At 37.6% G+C, this 22,799-nt stretch overlaps 1 protein-coding gene across 32 annotated transcripts in view; it reads right to left on the bottom strand.

Annotated features, from left to right (window-relative positions):
* Nucleotides 1-22,799, bottom strand: part of LOC129619891 (uncharacterized) — a 684,565-nt gene that overhangs the window by 469,143 nt on the left and 192,623 nt on the right. For 2 of the 32 annotated variants that reach the window (XM_055535367.1, XM_055535371.1), the window contains exon 2: nt 4,781-4,900. The exons of the other annotated variants lie outside the window; for them this stretch is intronic. The gene's annotated coding sequence lies outside the window, so the exon portion shown is untranslated. The remainder of the gene's footprint in view (nt 1-4,780; nt 4,901-22,799) is intronic. 32 annotated transcript variants of the gene reach the window in all.

Genomic DNA, 22,799 nt, shown 5'->3' with positions numbered 1-22,799 from the left:
CATTTACAGGAATTGGCTCATTCAGTCCAGTCCGGTCCACTAATACATGAATTGCAGGATACCAAATCAATGTACAAAACTCAGTTTCATCTATGTACACTAACAGCAAACTATTTGTAAGAAAAATTAAAGAAACAGTCCCATTTTCAAATACATAAAAAAGAATAAATTTAACCAAGGAAATGAAAGTCCTACAATGAAAACCACAAGACACTGATGAAAGAAATTAAATATGACAAAAATAAATAGAAATATATTCTATACCTATGGATTGTAAGAATTAATGTTGTTAAAATGTTCATACTACCCAAAGCAATCTACAGATTCAATGCAACCCCTGTCAAAATATCAATTGTGTTTTTAATAGAAATAGAACAAATAATCCTAAAATTTGTATGGAACCACATACAAGACTGATTAACCACTGGGATGACCCAGAGGGATGGTATGGGGAGGGAGGAGGGAGGAGGGTTCAGGATGGGGAACACATGTATACCTGTGGCGGATTCATTTTGATATTTGGCAAAACTAATACAATTATGTAAAATTTTAAAATAAAATAAAATTTAAAAAAAAAGAAAAAACAAAACAAAAAAAGACTGATTAACCAAAGCAATTTTGAGAAAGAAGAAAGCCAGAGACCTCATGCTCCTTGATTTTAAACTATATTATAGAGCCAGAGTAATCAAAGGAGTGTGTTGGCATAAAAAGACACATTGATCAATAAAACAGAAAAGGCCCAGAAATAAACCCACATGGTGCAAAAACTGGACAGATATATACATAAGAATGAAACTAGACCACTATTTTGTAATATACACAAAAATAAATGCAAAATAGATTGAACACTTGAAGACCTGAAACCATAAAATGCCTAGCAGAAAATAAAAGCAGTAAACATTTTTACACTGGTCTTAGGGATGGTTTTTTGGCTCTAACTCCAAAAGCAAAGGCAACAAAAGCAAAAATAAACAAGTGGGACTACATGAACAAAGGACACTATCAACAAAATGAAAAGACCAATCCACAAAATTAGAGAAAATATTTGCTAGTAATAGGCCTCATAAGAGGTTAATATCCAAAATATATTTAAAAGTTCATACAACACCAAAAAACAAACAATTAAAAATAGATTTGAATAGATGTTTTCCAAAGAAAAGATACAGATGGCTAGCAGATGCATGAAAAGGCGCTCAACATCATTAATCAGGGAAATGCAAACCACAACCACAAGGAGATATCAATTCACATCTGTCAGAATGGCTATTATCAAAAAAAGATCAAACAACAAGTGTTGGAGAGGCTGTGGGAAAAGGGAACCCTTGCACACTATTGGTAGTAATAAATTAGTGCAGTCACTATGGAAAATAGTATGGAGGTTTCACAAAAAAACTAAAAATAGAACAACTATATACTCCAGAAATTCCAATTCTGGGTATTCATCTGAAGAAAATGAAAACACAAATTTGCAAAGATATAGCCATTCCCACGTTCACTGCAGCATTTCACTGCAATACCCAAGACATGCAAACAACTTAAGCATTCCTTAGAGATGAATGGATAAATAATATGTGGTTTATATATACAATGAGGTATTATTTGGCCATAAAAAGAAGGGAATCCTGCCATTTGCAACAACACAGATAGACACGAAAGGCATATGGTAAGTGAAAAAAAAACAAACAAAGATGAAAACCATATGATCTCACTTTTCTGAGGAATTTTAAAAACAAAACCCTTAAGCTTATTATAAATAGAACAAATTGGTAGTTGCCTAAGGTAGAGGTTAGAGTGTGAGCTGAATGGGTGAAAGGGGTCAAAAATAATAAACTTCTAGCTATAGTAAATGCCTCATGAGGATATATGCACAACATGGTAACTACAGTTAATACTGCTCTATGTCTTATTAGAAAACTGCTAAGAAAGTGAATCTTAAAACTTCTAATTACAAGGAAAATGTAAGTATGTATGGTGATGAATGTTAACTGAACAAAATGTAATCATTTTGGAACACATACAAATATCAAATCATGTGGTCATATGAAAATAAAATGTCAATTATACCACAACAGAATTTTTTTTTTGAAGAGTGATACAATCACTTAGCTTGAACTTCTAAGAAAAAAGGGACTTTGCACAAGGGAATAAAAGCAGTAACTTTAAAGTAGCTGTGAAGATCCAGGAGAACACCAATGTCATCGTCCAGACCTTTAATCTGCCTCTACTTGTGTGATCTACAGGGTAAGGAGAACATCTGAGAAGTATAATCCTTCAGTGAAGGTGTGTGTGTGTGTATCTTCAATAAGGGCACGTGTGTGTGTGTGTGTGTGTGTGTATAATGCTTCACTTCCCTTCAGAGAGTATGCAAAGAGAATACCTGAGGCACCATGAAAATGTTACTGAGGGAGTAAGGCTAGATAAAAATGAGCCTTGGGGAGAGGACAGAATCAATGAACAGGAATCTGAGAGAGGTTGGGTGACAAAAGGCTTACATTTGGGATGAAGGGCATGATGGGAATTAATTGTCCCTGGGGTTTTAACTAAAATCTTTATGTAGCAGAATCATTTGTATGTGAGAGTAGTGGTAACCAGGCCATAAGAGGTAGGTCGGGGTTGAGGAGTAAAGAGGAGGCATGGAAAAAAGGAATCATATCATAATATCACTCTCATGTTCAGATCATAGCACAGAAATCAAGGTTGACAGGGCACTTGATTACTATAATAGTTTCCATAAATTCAAATAGTTTTAACACGTTTTTGAGTTTACAAAACTAATCTCACTTACAATGATATGTTTTGTCAAATGTGGAGAGGTTATAGTTTTTTTGTACAGCCTGAGAATAGGGGAATTGCAGGGCTCTGAATTCTGAAACTGAGAAGGACCTAAGAGCAGCAGGGTAAGAGGTCACACATGGCCATACATTATGGCTTGGATAAAAAGTTGCTGTGATGGTGACTGCAGCCATGAAATTAAAAGACACTTGCTCTTTGGAAGAAAAGCTGTGACAAACCTAGACAGTGTGTTAAAAAGCAGAGACATCACTTTGCTGACAAAGGTCCATATAGTCAAAGCTATGATTTTTCCAGTATGGTTTTTCCATGTATGGATGTGAGAGTTGGACCATAAAGAAGGCTGAGCACCGAAGAACTGATGCTTTCGACCTGTGGTGTTGGAGAAGACTCTTGAGAGTCCCTTGCTGCAAGGAGATCAAACCAGACAATCCTAAAGGAAATTAACTCTGACTATTCATTGGAAGGACTGATGCTGAAGCTTCAATACTTTGACCACCTGATGCAAAAAGCCAACTCTATATAAAAGACCCTGATGCTGGGAAAGACTGAAGGCAGGAGAGAAGGGACTACAGAGGATGAGACGGTTGGATGGCATCACAGACTCAATGGACATCAGTTCAAGCAAGCTCTGGGAGTTGGTGATGGACAGGGAAGCCTGGCATGCTGCAGTCCATGGGTCACAAAGAGTTGGACATAACTGAGCAACTGAACAGGAACAAATGACACGAAATAGAATTTTGGTGAAAGCTGGTTAATGTTAATGGTGAAGGCTGGAATTTGAAAATTGTTTGGAAAAGGCATCCCTTTCTTTTTGATGGGTCTGAAGTGCTCTTAACAGTAAGGCAGAATATTTAAGGTATGTTTTAAGAGTTTAAAAATAAATGAATAAAATTAAACTAAAAACAATAATAACAGCACAAAATTGGGCAGTGAAATCAGTGAAAATGCCAAAAAGATCTTAGAATGTATAGCCTGAAGTTTACCCTAGTTTATCTACTAAGTAGCAATTGCAAATGGCATGTTCAGCTTCTTTATAACAATTGATTTTTTAAGCATTTTTTTCTCAAATTTGAGTGGTTTTTCTCATTCAATAATACAAAAAAAAAAAAAAGTTTACTAAGTCTTACCATGTGCCAGGACCAAATTTGGTAATAGATCCGCAAAGATAAAGTCTTTACAGTCCCTTCATTCCCATCCCATACAGTGCAACCAGACTACCACCAGTGACATATGGAAAAATCACTTAATTGGATAAGTGGGTGAAAAAGGATCCAAGGGTTATTAAAGTATTAAAAAAGCCAAAATGTTTAATTTTGAAAGTATTTTCAAATAGATGTATATATTATATATAGACTTTAAAGTTCATAATACATATTTAAAAGCTAAAGAGTTGTCATATTCCATCCCAGTCAAATGGCTAATAATTTTATACTAAATTCACATCAAAGATATTTTCTGTTCATGTCAATGCTAACATAAATTTTCTCTTTATCTCTAGATGGTGCTCACACTTTACTGGGTAACCATGTTTTATTCCCTTATTTTTTATTTCTATGGCTTCCTCACAGTCATGAATCAATAAAAATCACTGCATAAAAAGTCCTGGTTTCCTGACAGATGTGATTTTTATACTGGATAGAAAAGAGATAAACAGTATATTCCAGGGGAATAATTGCCAAAGTCAATTTAAAGGGGATGGGAGCACTGGTCTCCACTCTGTCTGTTATTATCACATTCACAATATGGTAGCTAACAAAACGCACACGGATGTCAAACAAGCAAATCACTCCCAGGGCTCCATTCTTTTTTATCTGCAACTGCTATCATTGCATCCTATATGAAATTGGCCCCACTTAAAAGAGAATTACAGTAATTTCTAAAGACAAATTCTGGCTTTGTGAAAATCGCCATGCAATGCCTAATGTAAAACATACTAAAGATTAGTTTAGGAGTGACGGGACATGTGCAAGTGTGTGTGCACACTTACCCCAGTCATGTCTGACTGCGACTCTATGGACTGTAGCCCATAGGCTTCTCTGTCCTTGGATTCTCCAGGCAAGAGTACTGGAGTGGGATGCTGTGCCGTCCTCCAGGGGATCTTCCCAACCTAGGGATGGAATCTCTGTCTCATGTCTCCTGCATTGCCAGGTGGTTTCTTTACCACTAGCGCCACCTGGGAAGCCCTATAGGATGCGTATCTTACTCTATATTTGCAGATTTTTTAAACCAAGTTTGAAAAACCCAAAGTATATACTAATAACAATGTCAAATTTTAGAGAGAAGAACTCAAAGAACAAAAAATCCTTGCTTGAACCCACAAGACTTTGTTTAGTAAATGTGCTTTGTAGCTACTGTTACTATACCTCATTTTGCATTTTTAGCTCTTTAAAAGACAGTTGATGATTAAAGTAATTAATGAATTTATGTATAATAAATGAGCATTTCAGTATTCAATTTGAAAATGTCACACTTCTACATTTTGAGATTATTTCCCAAAGGTTAGACTGGGAAAAAATGATAATATTTTCCCTTCATAGTACCACTAGTACATGTGCTGCTGCTGCTGCTGCTGCTGCTAAGTCGCTTCAGTCGTGTCCGACTCTGTGTGACCCCATAGACGGCAGCCCACCAGGCCCCGCCGTCCCTGGGATTCTCCAGGCAAGAACACTGGAGGGGTTGCCATTTCCCCCTCCAATGCATGAAAGTGAAAAGTGAAAGTGAAGTTGCTCAGTGGTGTCTGACTCTTAGCAACCCCATGGACTGCAGCCTACCAGGCTCCTCCGTCCATGGGATTTTCCAGGCCAGAGTACTGGAGTGGGGTGCCATTGCCTTCTCCCCCAGTACTTGTGAGATGAATTTATTTACCAGAAGACTGATTTTTCTGATTGAGAAATTTGTATTGATAAGTAACTGTTAGGAACATTCATTTTTCTTAAATCTGTTGTCAGCTATAATCTGAAAAAGCAAATTACACTTAAATTATGATGTTCAACAAAGTGAATTAAACAAATAAAAGGCAGCTCCAAAGGAATAAAGCACAATTTTCTATTTTATTGAATATCTGTTCAAAATCTATTAACTGATTTATGACTAGAGCTGTCTCTGACTGATATCAAAAGTAACTGTCAATCTAGTCATTTTTAAAAAGTCAAACCAGTATAACTACTGGAAAAAAATAGGCTCCCTTTTATTAAAAATTGCCTTTTTTGCGGCAGATAGGACTCAGAGTGTGATCTTTCCAGTTTCATGATGGCAAGGAAACTTTAATTCAATTTTTCATTTTTGAGCTGTTTCTACTGGTAATCCATGCATTATAGAGATTTATACCACATGGTTATTTGATATGCATATTCACACATTTGTGAAATTATTATTACATAGACTGAATGGATTCAGAGTTCTTATTTCAAACTCAACATGCTGCAGGACCTCTCAGAGCATGCATACATTTTAATCTCCAAACTGGATTTCTACATAGAGAAACTGAAGTATGATTAAAAAATAGACTTTATCACTATATAACATAGCCATTATGAGCTCAAATATAATTAAATCATAAGAATGGAATTTTTTTCAAAATTCTCATGTTTTCACATTGGCTTTGAACAACAGTATATTCAAAACTGAATTGATTGCTTCATATATACTTTTATATAAATATTTCTAAATGTTTTAACTGGATCCCTTCTAAAGAATTAATAGAATTGGAAATAGATTGATGTAGAAACAGCATTTTGTTAAGATCACTCTTCCTTTTATAACAGAACTCTGTCAAGACATGCTGCTCTTGTGTGTACAAATACTTCACATTCTATAAAGACTACAAAGCAACTGCTAGGTCAGAATTGTGAGTATATTCAGCCACAGCTGTCAAGGTTTTCTGCAAAGTACGACTGGCAGCCACCTATACAACTTGCTCTATGAATGTGGGTATAGTTACTGTTTCAAAAACAAGCCTGTGATGTGAGTGAATGCAGTACACATAGCAGTTTCCATTATTGGTGAAGTGGCACTTGATCCTCTAAATGACATCAAAATATAATTCACAAATATACAAAAAAAAAGCATTCACTTATGTATAATAAAGAAAAGTACACACATACATTGGGATGAGAACATGGCAATTATTCTGTATCTTATTTTATTTTCAGAACACTCCTATGAGATATCCTGTATTATTACAATAATAATTATTTATTGATGTAGCTACTTTATGGTAGCTAACTTTCCAAGAGTTAAAATAATTTTGAGATATATTTCACATTGAAATATAGAATCCTTTCTATAAAACTGATTTTCCAATTAAAGAGATCTTCCTGAATTTTACAAATTTGTTGTGACATCATTAAGCAGAAACTAACTATTTTATGGTTTCAAACGGTTCTTTTGGTAGATTTAGATACTGGGTGATGAGGAAGAGACAAGGAAAGGTGAGTTAGGCCAAGAGAGATACCTTCCTGATTATTCAACTTGACCAAAACATACACAGTCATCTAAGATACTTGGAGTATCTAGCACATGATTTGCATGCCCTGAATGGGGACAGAAAAATAAACAATACAGTTGGGTTAATCAGCATCATTTCAAGTGTTTTTTAGGTTCTAATGAGGCTGCATCAAATTGTCCTTATGAGATGTTTGTCATCTGACCACATATCCATCAACATGGTAACAGTTTGAGAGGAATGCAGTATTAGCACTTGGATATAAACTTCAGTTGGTCACTAGTAAAATGAAAAACTGAGGCTTTTAGGAGGCACAGATACAAAGCTAGAAGAATATCTATAGGATATAATTACCAAGCCTAGAGGCAGCAAAGGAATAAAGAATCTGGCAGAAAGCTGACCCTAAGGATCACAGAGATCGCATTCTTTAAGTAACTAGGATCAAATAGATTTTAAGAGTTGAATACATAAGGTTACAGAAAATGATATTGATCCCAGGGATATTTGGTACTGAGAAAATCCTTGATTTCAACAAGGGAATTTCAATACACTTCCTATTTAGGGCAAGATAAAATATTCCAAGTACGATAAGGTTCACCAGACGAGACAAAGTATATATAACAAGAGGATCAACAGAAAATGACTGAACTCTCAGTGTAGAGAACATGTTCTTTTTTTTAAATACAACTAATCTATGTATACTTACATAAATCAAGAAATAATATTTGGCACATTTATATATGTTCTCATGTCTTCCTTATAAAGAAATAACTCAATAATTCAGATAAAACTTCTTATATTTGGTCTAGATAAAACTGTTTTGCTTTCTGTTCTGGGCTTTGATCTTCTTAATAAATATGCTCTTTTCCTTACACAGTATTAAAGAAATAACTGTTTCTTTCTTGGTACTCTCTGTTTCTGAACTTAGCCAATACATATAGTCATTGTCACCCTTCTTATTTAACTTCTATGCAGAGTACATCATGAGAAACGCTGGACTGGAAGAAACACAAGCTGGAATCAAGATTTCCAGGAGAAATATCAATAACCTCAGATATGCAGATGACACCACCCTTATGGCAGAAAGTGAAGAGGAACTAAAAAGCCTCTTGATGAAAGTGAAACAGGGGAGTGAAAACATTGGCTTAAAGCTCAACATTCAGAAAACTAAGATCATGGCATCTCGTCCCATGACTTCATGGGAAATAGATGGGGAAACAGTGGCAGACTTTATTTTTGGGGGCTCCAAAATCACTGCAGATGGTGATTGCAGCCATGAAATTAAAAGATGCTTACTCCTTGGAAGGAAAGTTATGACCAACCTAGATAGCATCTTAAAAAGCAGAGACATTACTTTGCCAACAAAGGTCCGTCTAGTCAAGGATATGGTTTTTCCAGCGGTCATGTATGGATGGGAGAGTTGGGCTGTGAGAAAGCTGAGCGTCGAAGAATTGATGCTTTTGAACTGTGGTGTTGGAGAAGACTCTTGAGAGTCCCTTGGACTGCAAAGAGATCCAGCCAGTCCATCCTAAAGGAGATCAGACCCAGGTGTTCTTTGGAAGAAATGATGCTAAAGCTGAAACTCCAGTACTTTGGCTACCTCACGCGAAGAGTTGACTCATTGGAAAAGACTCTGATGCTGGGAAGGATTGGGGGCAGGAGGAGAAGGGGTCGACAGAGGACGAGATGGCTGGATGGCATCACCGACTCCATGGAGGTGAGTTTGAGTGAACTCCTGGAGTTGGTGATGGACAGGGAGGCCTGGCATGCTGCGATTCATGGGGTCGCAAAGAGTCGGACACGACTGAGCAACTGAACTGACTGATAACTGAAGGAGGATAGTTTTCCCTATATACTTACAGAATGCTGCATGTCTATTTAGCTCTACATTTAGTCCACTCTTCTTGCTTCTTAACTAGAAAAAGTAAGATATTTTCAGTTTCTTTTTGTAGGATAATTTTTGATGGTTCTGAACTGAAATTGATGTTCTATTTGGAAGAAGAGCACAACTTAATAATGCGTCTCATTCCCTATTGCAACAACTGTTTGTAATCATCACAAGCCTGACATCTTATAAGTAACACAAGCCTGAGTAAATTAGTTGTTATTTGACAATGTTACTTAAAATCTGGACCACAAACTACCTGCACTGACATCACCAGGAGGTCTTATTAAAGTTTTTGGAGACCCACCCAGGTATTTTGAATCTGAATATCTTGGGGCTTTCCAGAGATTCTGCTGTTTAGTATAATTCCAGAGTGACTTGATACAAAATAGCCTTGATAACAATTGTGAGGTGATGTTCTTTACAAATTCCAGGTAAACAAGATCCTCTTTTCAAGAGAGATACTTTCCTCTATTCTTGTGATAGTGTAAAGTATTTGACTGGCAGAAGTTACAATGCCTAGAATACTGGCTTAAGCCAAGTACCAATTTGATGTTGAAAGAGGAAAAGTATTTCAACTTTTCTAGGCTTTTATGGTTAATGTGAACTGAACCCATCATGAGAGTAAAATTATGTATATTTAAAACAGAAGCTTAGCACATATATAAAAACTATGATCAGAACCCAGGTAGCACTAATGGTAAAAAACCTGCCTGCCAATGCAGGAGACATAAGAGCCAAGGGTTCAATCCCTAGGTCAGTAGGATCCCCTGGAGGAGGGAATGACAACCCACTCTAGTATTCTTGCCTGGAGAATCCCATGGACCAGGGAGCCTAGAGGGCTACAGTCTATGTGGTCACAGAGTCGGACATGACCGAAGCAAATTAGCACAGGTGCTCGCACCCTAATATCAGGCTCCCTGGTGGCTCAGATGGTAAAGAATTCACCTGCAATGCCGGAGACCCAGGTTTGATCCCTGGTTTGGGAAGATCCCCTGGAGAAGGAAATGACAACCTACTTCAGTATTCTTGCCTGGGAAATCTGTGGACAGCAGAGACTTATAGGCTTCAGTCCATGGGGTCACACAGAGTTGGACACAACTGAACCACATGGTCAGATTAACAAAATGTGCTTACTGAGAAATCGGTATATGCACTTAGTAGGAATACAATATACTGCTGATATTGGTGATTATCTGCAAAATGTAATAAACCTATGATCCTAAAAATTGCTATTAACAATTATTTAAATTTTAAAAAATCATTGTATGATTATAATTTTCCTTCAAAGTAAATCAGTTGCAAATTTGCAGATGAATAAACTAAGTATTACTTTTTAAAAAATTTTCTACACTGTGGAAATAAAATGCCAGTATTCATATACTTTAAAATAATATTTTCATCATAAATTATTTCAAATATATGATGATTTATAAAATTCTATGTCACTTTATTATATGAGTATGCAGGAGACATAAGAGACACAGGTTTGTTCCCAAGTCACAAAGATTGCCTGGAGGAGGGCATGGCGATCCACTCCAGTATTATTGCCTAGAGAACCCCAAGGACAGAAGAGCTTGCCAGGCTACAGTCCATAGGATAGCAAAGAGTCAGACATGACTGAAGCAACCGAGCACACACGCATCATGTATATAGCATACATGATTATGTTAAAAATATAAAATATCCTCACCCCAAATCATACCTTATATTTAAGTTGTGGAAAAAAAGAGTAAAATATATGAAATAAGTGGACAGACCATCAACACTTGAACTGTAAGAAAATAATAGGTCATTCTGAGGAGGAAATTTCTAACTTCTGCAATAGGTCATGAAGAGTATCAAGGCTAGTGAGACTTACCTGGCTATTAAGAGAAGGGAAATTGTAAAGAGCAGAAAGCAAGGGAGAGAGATTCCAGAAGATGAAGAAAGCATGAGCAGAGACAGAAAGGCAGAAATGAGTGGGCACAATGCCAGGATAGAAATGAGTTTGACCTAAGTTAAATTTTAATGTAAGAGAAGGGTAGCCAGAAATTCTCAATCATTTCACACTAGGGAAAGCAAGACAGAGATGAACTTCATACGGTAGGAAACTCAGTCACTGTCAGATTTGAAACATAAATGTGAAAAGGTCAAGTCATCTTAATAATTTTAAAATATCAATCAGTTCAGTTCAGTTCAGCACTCAGTTGTGTCTGACTCTTTGCGATGGACTGCAGCAGGCCAGGCCTCCCTGTCCATCACGAACTCCTGGAGCTTACTCAAACTGATGTTTGAGTAACCCATCCAAACATCTTATCCTCTGTTGTCCCCTTCTCCTCCCACCTTCAATCTTTCCCAGCATCAGTGTCTTTTCAAATGAGTCAGTTCTTCACATCAGGTGGACAAATTATTGGAGTTTCAGCTTCAGCATCAGTTCTTCCAATGAATATTCAGGACTGATTTCCTTTGGGATAGACAGGTTAGAACTCCTTGCAGTCCAAGGGATGCTCAAGAGTCTTCTCCAACACCACACTTCAAAAGCATCAATTCTTCACCACTCAGCTTTCTTTATAGTCCAACTCTCACTTGCATACATGAACACTGGAAAAACCATAGCTTTGACTGGATGGATCTTTATTGGCAATAATGTCTCTGCTTTTTAATATGCTCCCTAGTTTGGTCATACTTTTCTTCCAAGAAAAAAGTGTCCTTTAATTTCATGGCTGCAGTCACCATCTGCAGTGATTTTGGAGCCCCAAAAAATAAAGTCTGACACTGTTTCCATTGTTTCTCCATCTATTTGCCATGAAGTGATAGGACCAGATGCCATGATCTTAGTTTTGTGACTGTTGAATTTTAAGCCAACTTTTTCACTCTCCTCTTTCACTTTCATCAAGAGGCTCTTTAGTTCCTCACTTTCTGCCATAAGGGTGATGTCATCTGCATATCTGAGGTTATTGATATTTCTCCCAGCAATCTTGATTCAAGCTTGTTCTTCATCCAGCCCAGCATTTCTCATGATGTACTCTACATATAAGTTAAATAAACAGGGTGACAATATACAGCCTTGAAGTACTCCTTTTCCTATTTGGAACCAGTCTGTTGTTCCATGTCCAGTTCTAAGTGTTGCTTCTTGACCTGCATACAGATTTCTCAGGAGGCAGGTCAGGTGGTCTGTTATTCCCATCACTTTAAAAATTTCCTGTTGTTGTGATCTGGAACTCCCTTGCTTTTTCGATGATCCAGTGGATGTTGTTGGCAATTTGATCTCTGGTTCCTCTGCCTTTTCTAAATCCACCTTTAACATCTGAAAGTTCACAGTTCACATACTGTTTAAGCCTGGCTTGGAGAATTTTGAGCATTACATTGCTAGCATGTGAGATGAGTGTAATTGTGTGGTAGTTTGAGCATTCTTTGCCATTGCCTTTCTTTGGGATTGGAAATGAAAACAGTCCTTTTCCAGTCTGTGGCCGCTGCTGAGTTTTCCAAATTTGCTGGCATGTTGAGTGCAGCACTTTAACAGCATCAATAGTGTACAGAATTGGTCAACCATCAGATGACTGAGAAATAGGGACAACAGATATGCCATCTTTGAAATACTCAGAAACATGAAGCTTTGAAGGAGAACAAATAAATCAGATTGAAGAAATAATAAATATTTTTACACATTTAACCTAGTACATAAGGGAGAATGAAGAAGTTAACATAGAAAGCTGCAGTCAACTTAAATAATGGCATTACCAAGTGTATTAGTTCCTTACCACTGCTGTAATAATTATCACAGACTTTATGCTTTAAAACACAAATTTATTTTTCCCTTTGTAAGCATTCTTATGATTATATTAGGCCCATTCAAATAATCTAGGATAATGTTTCTATAGTAAGGGCTTTAACTTAATCACTATTTAAAAATCGCTTTTGCCATTTAAGGTAACATAATAACAGTTACCAAAAATTAGGATATAGGCATCTTTGGATGGCCATTATTCTGGTTACTACACCAAGAAATGAATGAGAATACATTTAATATGATTGAGGTCTTACTATGTGCCAGATATATAGTTTTACATACCCAATCTCCTTTCTCTCCAAAACATATAAAAATGGAAAACAGAAATAGTCCCTATATATAATCCTATAGCTCATAAGATGCAGAACAGTTTGAACTCAGCTCTGTTTGACTTCAGATACCATTTTGTTAATGAAAAAGTTGGGGATTATGTCTTTGGGTTATTTTATAACAGTGGACTTTGAATTGTTTTAAACACACCCCTTTTGAACTAAGACAGCTGGAAATAAAAGACAAACAGAAGTGAAATATTAGGAATGCAAATTAAAAATAAGAAGTAATCAACTGAGAAATATCAATTGAAATTATTAGAATAGATAATTATATATTAGTTTTTAAAAATCAATGATCTTGAGTTAGAGGGAGGAGAAGGATGATCAAAGAGGTAGAAAGAAAACCTGGAGAGTAAAGTATTGTGGAAGGCATAAAGGAGAGCATGTTAATGAGACAAAGATCAGGAATATGAATGCTACCAAGAGGGTGAGGGGAAGTGAAGGAAGGCCTTAGCTCTTAGGTAACAATAATCTTTTGGATCATTAGAGTCTTTTGATTCAAATTATTGAAATAATAAGTTACTTGAAGAAAAGAGTTGCCAATATTTTAAGTTTATGTTACTACCCTATGATTATTTTATTATTAAAGTATTATAGAAAAACATGTTTTGGCATTGCTTTCATCTTGAAAAACTAGAACATAATGTTTTGTTTATACAATGGAAAAAGCGAACAATTCAAAACAATCTTAAAAAATAGGTACCAACTTGTGCTCTACATTCTCTGAGAGCCTTCAGATGTGTAACTGGACTCTCCTCTCCTTCCTGTTCTCTGTACACTTGCTGGGCTACCATACCCTTTTCATTTCTAAGCTGCACAAACTCTCTCACACGTAGTTCAGCTCTCCAAGGCAACATTATCTTCATATTTCTTTCTTCTGAAAGAATTTTATCTTCTACAACACTGTTCTTCAGCTATCAACACAATGTATTTGAATTTTTTTCTAGCAAGAGAGATACTCATAGATCAAACTGATTCCTTTCTCTTTGTGATGGAATTGTTAATATTTAGGCCCTAAATTTCATCAATGAAATGCTAAGAATCCTTCCAAGGTTTAGAGTCACAAATAACTTTATCCTGTGATGAAATCTGAAATGTTGTTCTCAAATTAAAATTTTTTAACCATTTAAATTTTAAATGCAAAATTAGTGTATGTAAGCAAAAATGTACAGTGTTTTTGAGCATGAGCATAAAGAACATACTATTTTATTTTTAAGTTTTGCATGTTTCCATACATATATCCGGAGAAGGCAATGGCACCCCACTCCAGCCTTGCCTGGAAAATCCCATGGAAGGAGGAGCCTGGAAGGCTGCAGTCCATGGGGTCTCTGAGGGTCGGACCCGACTGAGCGACTTCACTTTCACTTTTCACTTTCATGCATTGGAGAAGGAAATGGCAACCCGCTCCAGTGTTCTTGCCTGGAGAATCCCAGGGACGGGGGAGCCTGGTGGGCTGCCATCTCTGGGGTCGCACAGAGTCGGACACGACTGAAGTGACTTAGCAGCAGCATACATATATCCACATATAACTTTTAACTATAAATTTTATATACATATATATATGTATATATATATACACACACACACATCTTACATGCGACAGACCACGCAGAAGCATGGCCAAGAGGAGCTACGCCTCGCCCAAGGTCTGGGGCGGCGGCCCAGAGGAGCAACCCCAGGTCCAAGGAGCGGCAGCTGCGTGGGCGCAGGAGGGCCGAAATAAGGTATTCCACGTTTAAGGTCAGGAGGGGCGGCAGTGAGGAGATACCCCTCATCCAAGGTAAGGAACAGAGGCTGTGCTTTGCTAGAGCAGCCGTGAAGAGATACCCCATGACCAAGGTAAGAGAAACCCAAGTAAGACGGTAGGTGTTGTGAAGGGCATCAGAGGGCAGACACACTGAAACCATAATCACAGAAAACTATTCAATATGATCACATGGGCCACAGCTTTGTCTAACTCAATGAAACTAAGCCATGCCCTGTGGGGCCACCCAAGACAGATGGGTCCTGGTGGGGAGGTCTGACAGAATGTGGTCCACTGGAGAAGGGAATGGCAAACCACTTCAGTATTCTTGCCTTGAGAATCCCATGAACAGTATGAAAGGAAAAATGATAGGATACTGAAACAGGAACTCCCCAGGTCAGTAGGTGCCCAATATGCTACTGGAGATCAGTGGAGAAATAACTCCAGAAAGAATGAAGTGATGGAGCCAAAGCAAACACAATATCCAGTTGTGGATATGACTGGTGATAGAAGCAAGGTCCGAGGCTGTAAAGAGCAATATTGCATAGGAACCTGGAATGTCAGGTCCATGAATCAAGGCAAAGTGGAAGTGGTCAAACAGGAGATGGCAAGAGTGAACGTTGACATTGTAGGAATCAGCGAACTAAAATGGACTGGAATGGGTGAATTTAACTCAGATGACAATTATATCTACTACTGTGGGCAGGAATCCCTTAGATGAAATGGAGTAGCCATCATGGTCAATAAGAGTCCGAAACGCAGTACTTGGATGCAATTTCAAAAACGGCAGAATGATCTCTGTTTGTTTCCAAGGCAAACCATTCAATACCATGGTAATCCAAGTCTATGCCCCAACCAGTACCACAGAAGAAGATGAAGTTGAACGGTTCTTTGAAGACCTACAAGACCTTTTAGAACTAACACCCAAAAAATATGTCCTTTTCATTATAGGGGACTGGAATGCAAAAGTAGGAAGTCAAGAAACACCTGGAGTAACAGGCAAATTTGGCCTTGGGGTACAGAATGAAGCAGGGCAAAGGCTAATAGAGTTTTGCCAAGAGAACACACTGGTCGTAGCAAACACCCTCTTCCAACAACACAAGAGAAGACTCTATACATGGACATCACCAGACGGTCAACACGGAAATAAGACTGATTATATTCTTTGCAGCCAAAGAGGGAGAAGCTCTATACAGTCAACAAAAACAAGACCAGGAGCTGACTGTGACTCAGATCAGGAACTCCTTATTGCCAAATTCAGACTTAAATTGAAGAAAGTAGGGAAAACCACTAGACCATTCAGGTATGACCTAAATCAAATCCCTTATGATTATACAGTGGAAGTGAGAAATAGATTTAAGGGACTAGATCTGATAGATAGAGCGCCTGATGAACTATGGACGGAGGTTTGTGCCATTGTACAGGAGACAGGGATCAAGACCATCCCCATGGAAAAGAAGTGCAAAAAAGCAAAATGGCTGTCTGAGGAGGCCTTACAAATAGCTGTGAAAAAAGAGAAGTGAAAAGCAAAGGAGAAAAGGAAAGACATAAGCATCTAAATGCAGAGTTTCAAAGAATAGCAAGAAGAGAAAAGAAAGCCTTCCTCAGTGACCAATTCAAAGAAATAGAGGAAAACAACAGAATGGGAAAGACTAGACATCTCTTCAAGAAAATTAAAGATACCAAGGGAACATTTCATGCAAAGATGGACTCGATAAAGGACAGAAATGGTATGGACCTAACAGAAGCAGAAGATATTAAGAAGAGGTGGCAAGAATACACAGAAGAACTGTACAAAAAAAGAGCTTAATGACCCAGATAATCCTGATGGTGTGATCACTTACTTAGAGCCAGACATCCTGGAATTTGAAGTCAAGTGGGCCTTAGAAATCATCACTATGAACAAAGCTAGTGGAGGTGATGGAATTCCAGTTGAGCTATTTCAAATCCTTGGAGATGATGCTGTGTAAGTGCTACACTCAATATGCCAGCAAATTTGGAAAACTTAGCAGTGGCCACAGGACTGGAAAGGGTCAGTTTTCATTCCAATCCCAAAGAAAGGCAATGCCAAAGAATGCTCAAACTACTGCACAATTGCACTCATCTCACATGCTAGTAAAGTAATGCTCAAAATTCTCCAAGGCAGGCTTCAGCAATATGTGAACCGTGAACTTCCAGATGTTCAAGCAGGTTTTAGAAAAGGCAAAGGAACCAGAGATCAAATTGTCAACATCTGCTGGATCATCAAAAAAGCAAGAGAGTTCTAGAAAAACATCTATTGACTATGTTCAAAGCCTTTGACTGTGTGGAGCATAACAAACTGGAAGATTCTGAAAGAGATGGGAATACCAGACCACCTGACCTGCCTCTTGAGAAACCTACACGCAGGTCAGGAAGGAACAGTTAGAATTGGACATGGATACCTGTGGCGGATTCATTTTGATATTTGGCAAATCTAATACAGTTATGTAAAGTTTAAAAATAAAATAAAATTAAAAAAAAAAAAAAAAAAAAAAGAAAGTAATAAAATGGGTTTTTAGAAAAAAAAAAAAAAAAAAAAAAAAAAAAAAAGAATTGGACATGGAACAACAGACTGGTTCCAAATAGGAAAAAGAGTATGTCAAGGCTGTATATTGTCACCCTGCTTATTTAACTTATAGGCAGAGTACATCATGAGAAACGCTGGACTGGAAGAAACACAAGCTGGAATCAAGATTTCCAGGAGAAATATCAATAACCTCAGATATGCAGATGACACCACCCTTATGGCAGAAAGTGAAGAGGAACTAAAAAGCCTCTTGATGAAAGTGAAAGAGGAGAGTGAAAAAGTTGGCTTAAAGCTCAACATTGAGAAAATGAAGATCATTGCATCTGGTCCCATTGCTTCTTGGGAAATAGATGGGGAAACATTGGAAACAGTGGCAGACTTTATTTTTTTGTGCTCCAACATCACTGCAGATGGTGACTGCAGCCATGAAATTAAAGACGCTTACTCCTTGGAAGGAAAGTTATGACCAACCTAGATAGTATATTAAAAAGCAAAGACTTTGCTAACAAAGGTCGGTCTAGTCAAGGCTATGGTTTTTCCAGTGGTCATGTATGGATGTGAGAATTGGGCTGTGAAGAAAGCTGAGCACAGAAGTATTGATGCTTTTGAACTATGGTGTTGGAGAAGACTCTTGAGAGTCTCTTGGACTGCAGGGAGGTCCAACCAGTCCATCCTAAAGGAGATCAGTCCTGGGTGTTCTTTGGAAGGAATGATACTAAAGCTGAAACTCCAATACTTTGGCCACCTCATGCGAAGAGTTGACTTATTGGAAAAGACTCAGGTGCTAGGAGGGATTGGGGGCAGGAGGAGAAGGGGACGACAGAGGATGAGATTGCTGGATGGCATCACCGACTCGATGCACATGAGTTTGAGTGAAGTCTGGGAGTTGGTGTTGGACAGGGAGACCTGGCATGCTGCGATTCATGGGGTCACAAAGAGTCGGACATGACTGAGCGATTGAACTGAACTGATACATCTTATGACTATATATCAATATATAAAATATAATTATATGTAACATACATAATGGAGAAGGCAATGGCACCCCACTCCAGTACTCTTTCCTGGAAAATTCCATGGAGCTGCAGTCCATGGGGTCGCTAAGAGTTAGACACAACTGAGCAACTTTGCTTTCACTTTTTACTTTCATGCATTGGAGAAGGAAATGGCAACCCACTCCAGTGTTCTTGACTTGAGAATTCCAGGGATGGGGGAGCCTGGTGGGCTGCCATCTATGGGGTTGCACAGAGCCAGACATGACTGAAGTGACTTAGCAGCAGCAACATACATAATACCATATATACACTCATGCATTAATATATATATATATTTATTTATTTCTCAGGGCAAGATATATTTATATTAGTGCAAGACTTGGAAGACAGCTCTCAAAACATATCAATTAAATATTCAATGATTTAAGTAAATTTTAATACAGCTAATTTTATGTTGATACATTCTTCTATCATAGGGAAAACACACACACACACACAGAAAGTTTACAAGTATTTGCCACAACAGAAAATGAGATTTTACTTACTTATAGAAAAACAAAACAGAAACTACCTAAGAATTGAAATATACAGAGCTGAATTTTTTAAATACATTAAAGTATAAAAATGGAAAACAACAGAAATTGTATATAATCCATGATTAGTAATTTCATTGAGAAATCCCTAACAATTCCAAACTCTTCATTTATCCATCGCTACCCACCTTTCCTCTCTGGTAACCATAAATTCATTTTCTATGTCTGTGAGTATGATTATATTTTGTAAATAAGTTCATTTATATCATATTTTTAGATTCTGCATATAAGTGATATCATATGATATTTGTCTTTCTCTTTCTGACACATTTCACTTTGATAATTTCTAGGTTCATTCATGTTGCTGCAAATGGCATTATTGAACATATGCACAATACTATTTATAAAATAAATAAGCAACAAAGACCTACTGTATGTGACAGGGAACTCTAGTCATTATTCTGTAGTAACCTATATAGGAAAAACATCTGAAAAAGAATGGATAAATATATGTGTGTAATTGAATCACTTTGCTGTACACTTGAAATTAACACAATGTTTCAAATCAACTGTATCCAAACATAAAATAAAAATTGAATTAAAAAAAAGACTTATAAAACATACTATGTATAGAAGATATATGTGTTCAGGTGTATGCACAGTGAACATAGTCATACAAAACACTAGTCTTTATACTTTGTCTCCCCTCCTCCCACTCCATTAAGAGATCTCTCTATATCATCCCATATACGGTTGTTTTCTGAGCTGCTCTTTGTAGTATCAAATGACTGATATCTGCATAGGTGCCAGTCAATTAGCATGGATGCAGATGTAGGGCAAAGTGTGGTCTAGCTATGCCAGCCCCTAATTCTCTAGCTGATAGATCTTGGGGCCACTCCAGGGTCTCACAAGAAGCAACTCTGGGGACCAGAGTGGAGGACTAAGATTATAGGAGCTTGAGTTGTTAGATGTTTTACTAATCATTGCATAAGTATTTTAACGTTTCAATAATCAGTATAGCAGGCAAGGTTAGAGAGGCTGAATTTCAATTCCATGTTTGACTAGATGTTTGTACACTGGTTGAGTAAATTATTAGTATTAAGTCCTGAAATTTTTTTAAATTTAATTTTATTTTTAAACCTCAAACACTGTATTAGTTTTGCCAAAAAAAGGACCAAAGTAGGGCTTAAAGTTACAGAGAAGGCAGAGAAGAAGAAAAACAAAAAAAAAAGGCCAGGAGACTGTAGTGATTCCCTTGGCAGAAGACCTGACTTTCTTTTTTCAACAAAAAAGCACTAGAACAATGAAGACAAGAGCAAAACACCTGAGTAGTTGATTGTATCAACAAATATCACTCATCATAATCACAACCAGATGGTGGAAAAGAGGTAAAAATGTAAAGCATGCTAATTTGTGCACATTATTTACACAGAGAAGTGACCACATGCCCTGCTTTGCTTAGTATGGACCCAATTTACACACGCCACAAATCACAGGGTGTGTGTGGGGGGGGAGGTGAAAAAGAGAGTGAGAGTGCTCAAGAGACAGAAGAGGCAGACACAGAGAGATATGTGGATATCATGAGGCTTTACCCCTAAAAATATTTCAGTTGGTTCTCTTAAAAACAAAAAGGTTAACCAATATAATCATAACACAATTACTGCATCAGGAAATTTTACATGGATACAAGCTTTCTAACATACAGTCTACATTCAGATATCCACAGTATCTTTATGGAATTTTATTTTCTTTAGAGATCTTCTGTTTTTTTTTTTTTTTATCCAGGACACAATGAAGGATCTTGAGTAACATTTTTTCAGCACTGTCTTCTTTCCCAGCAAGTCTGGCATTAGAGTACAAAATGAAGCAGTTCAGCGGCTAACAGAGTTTTGCCAAGAGAATGCACTGGTCATAGCAAATGGTCTCTTCCAACAACACAAGAAATAACTCTACATATGAGCTGTGCCAAATGGTCAATACCAACTTCAGATTGATTATATTCTTTGCAGCCAAAGATGGAGGAAGCTCTGTACAGTCAGCGAAAACAAGACCGGGAGCAGACTGTGTTTCAGATCATGAACTCCTTATTGCCAAATTCAGACTTAAATTGAAAAGTAGGGAAAACCACTAGACCATTCAGGTATGATCTAAAATAAATCTCTTATGATTATACAGTGGAAGTGACAAATAGATTCAAGGGATTAGATCTTATAGAGTACCCGAAGAAATATGGACAGAGATTTGCAACATTGTACAGGAGGTGGTGACCAAAACCATCCACAAGAAGAAGAAATGCAAAAAGGCAAAATGGTTGTCTGAGGAGGCCTCACAAATAGCTGAGAAATGAAGAGAAACAAAAGGCAAAGGAGAAAAGGAAAGATATAGCCATCTGAATTCAGAGTTCCAAAGAATAGCAAGGAGAGATAAGAAAGCCTTTCTCAGTGATCAATGCAAAGAAATACAGGAAAATAACAGAATGGGAAAGACTAGAGATCTCTTCAAGAAAATTAGAGATACCAAGAGAACACTTTCATGCAAAGATAGGCATAATAAAGGACAGAAATGGTATGGACCTAACAGAGGCAGAAGATAGTAACAAGAGGTGACAAGAATACACAAAAGTTAAAAGAAAGTGAAAGTTAAGTCGCTCAGTTGTGTCCAACTCTTTGCGACTCCATGGACTATATTATATAGCCCACCAGGCTTCTCCATCCATGGGATTCTCCAGGCAAGAATACTGGAGTGGGTTGCCATTTCCTTCTCCAGGGGATCTTCCTAACCCAGGGATCGAACCCAGGTCTCCCACATTGCAGGCAGACGCTTTAACCTCTGAGCCACCAGGGAAACAGAGGCAGAAGATAGTAACAAGAGGTGGCAAGAATACACAAAAGAACTTTCCAAAAAAAGATCTTCATGACCCCGGATAATTACAATGGTGTGATCACTAACCTAGAGCCACATTCTGGAATGCAAAGTCAAGTGGATGTTAGGAAGCATCACTATGAACAAAGCTAGTGGAGGTGATGGAATTCCAGCTAAGCTATTTCAAATCCTAAACAATGATGCTGTGAAAGTGCTGCACTCAATATGTCAGCAAATTTGGAAAACTCAGCAGTGGCCACGGGACTGGAAAATGTCAGTTTTCATTCCAATCCCAAAGAAAGGCAATGCCAAAGAATGCTTGAAATACCGCACAACTGTACTCACCTCCACACTAACCAAGTGATGTTCAAAATTCTCCAAGCTAGGCTTCAACAGTACATGAACTGAATTTCCAGATTTTCAAACTGGATTTAGAAAAGGCAGAGAAACCAGAGATCAAATTGCCAATATCTGTTGGATCATAGGAAATGCAAGAGAATTCCAGAAAAACATCTGCTTCATTGACTATGCTACAGCCTTTGACTGTGGGGATCATGAAAAACTGTGGAAAATTCTTAGAGAGATGGGAATACTAGACCACCTGACCTGCCTCCTGAGAAACCTGTATGCAGGTCAGGAAGCAACAGTTACAACTGGACATGGAACAACACACTGGTTCCAAATAGGAAAAGGAATACGTGAAGACTGGCTATTACTATCCTGCTTATTTAACTTATATGCAGGGTACATCATGAGAAATGCTGGACTGGATGAAGCTCAAGTTGGAATAAAGCTTGCAGGGAGAAATATCAATAACCTCATATATGCAGTTGACACCACCCGTATGGCAGAAAGTGAAGAGGAACTGAAGAGCCTCTTTTTTGTTTTTTC

This window comes from Bubalus kerabau, chromosome 9, assembly GCF_029407905.1.
Source record: "Bubalus kerabau isolate K-KA32 ecotype Philippines breed swamp buffalo chromosome 9, PCC_UOA_SB_1v2, whole genome shotgun sequence".
NCBI classification, from domain to species: domain Eukaryota; kingdom Metazoa; phylum Chordata; class Mammalia; order Artiodactyla; family Bovidae; genus Bubalus; species Bubalus kerabau.
This window is presented reverse-complemented; position numbering and strand designations above follow the sequence as displayed.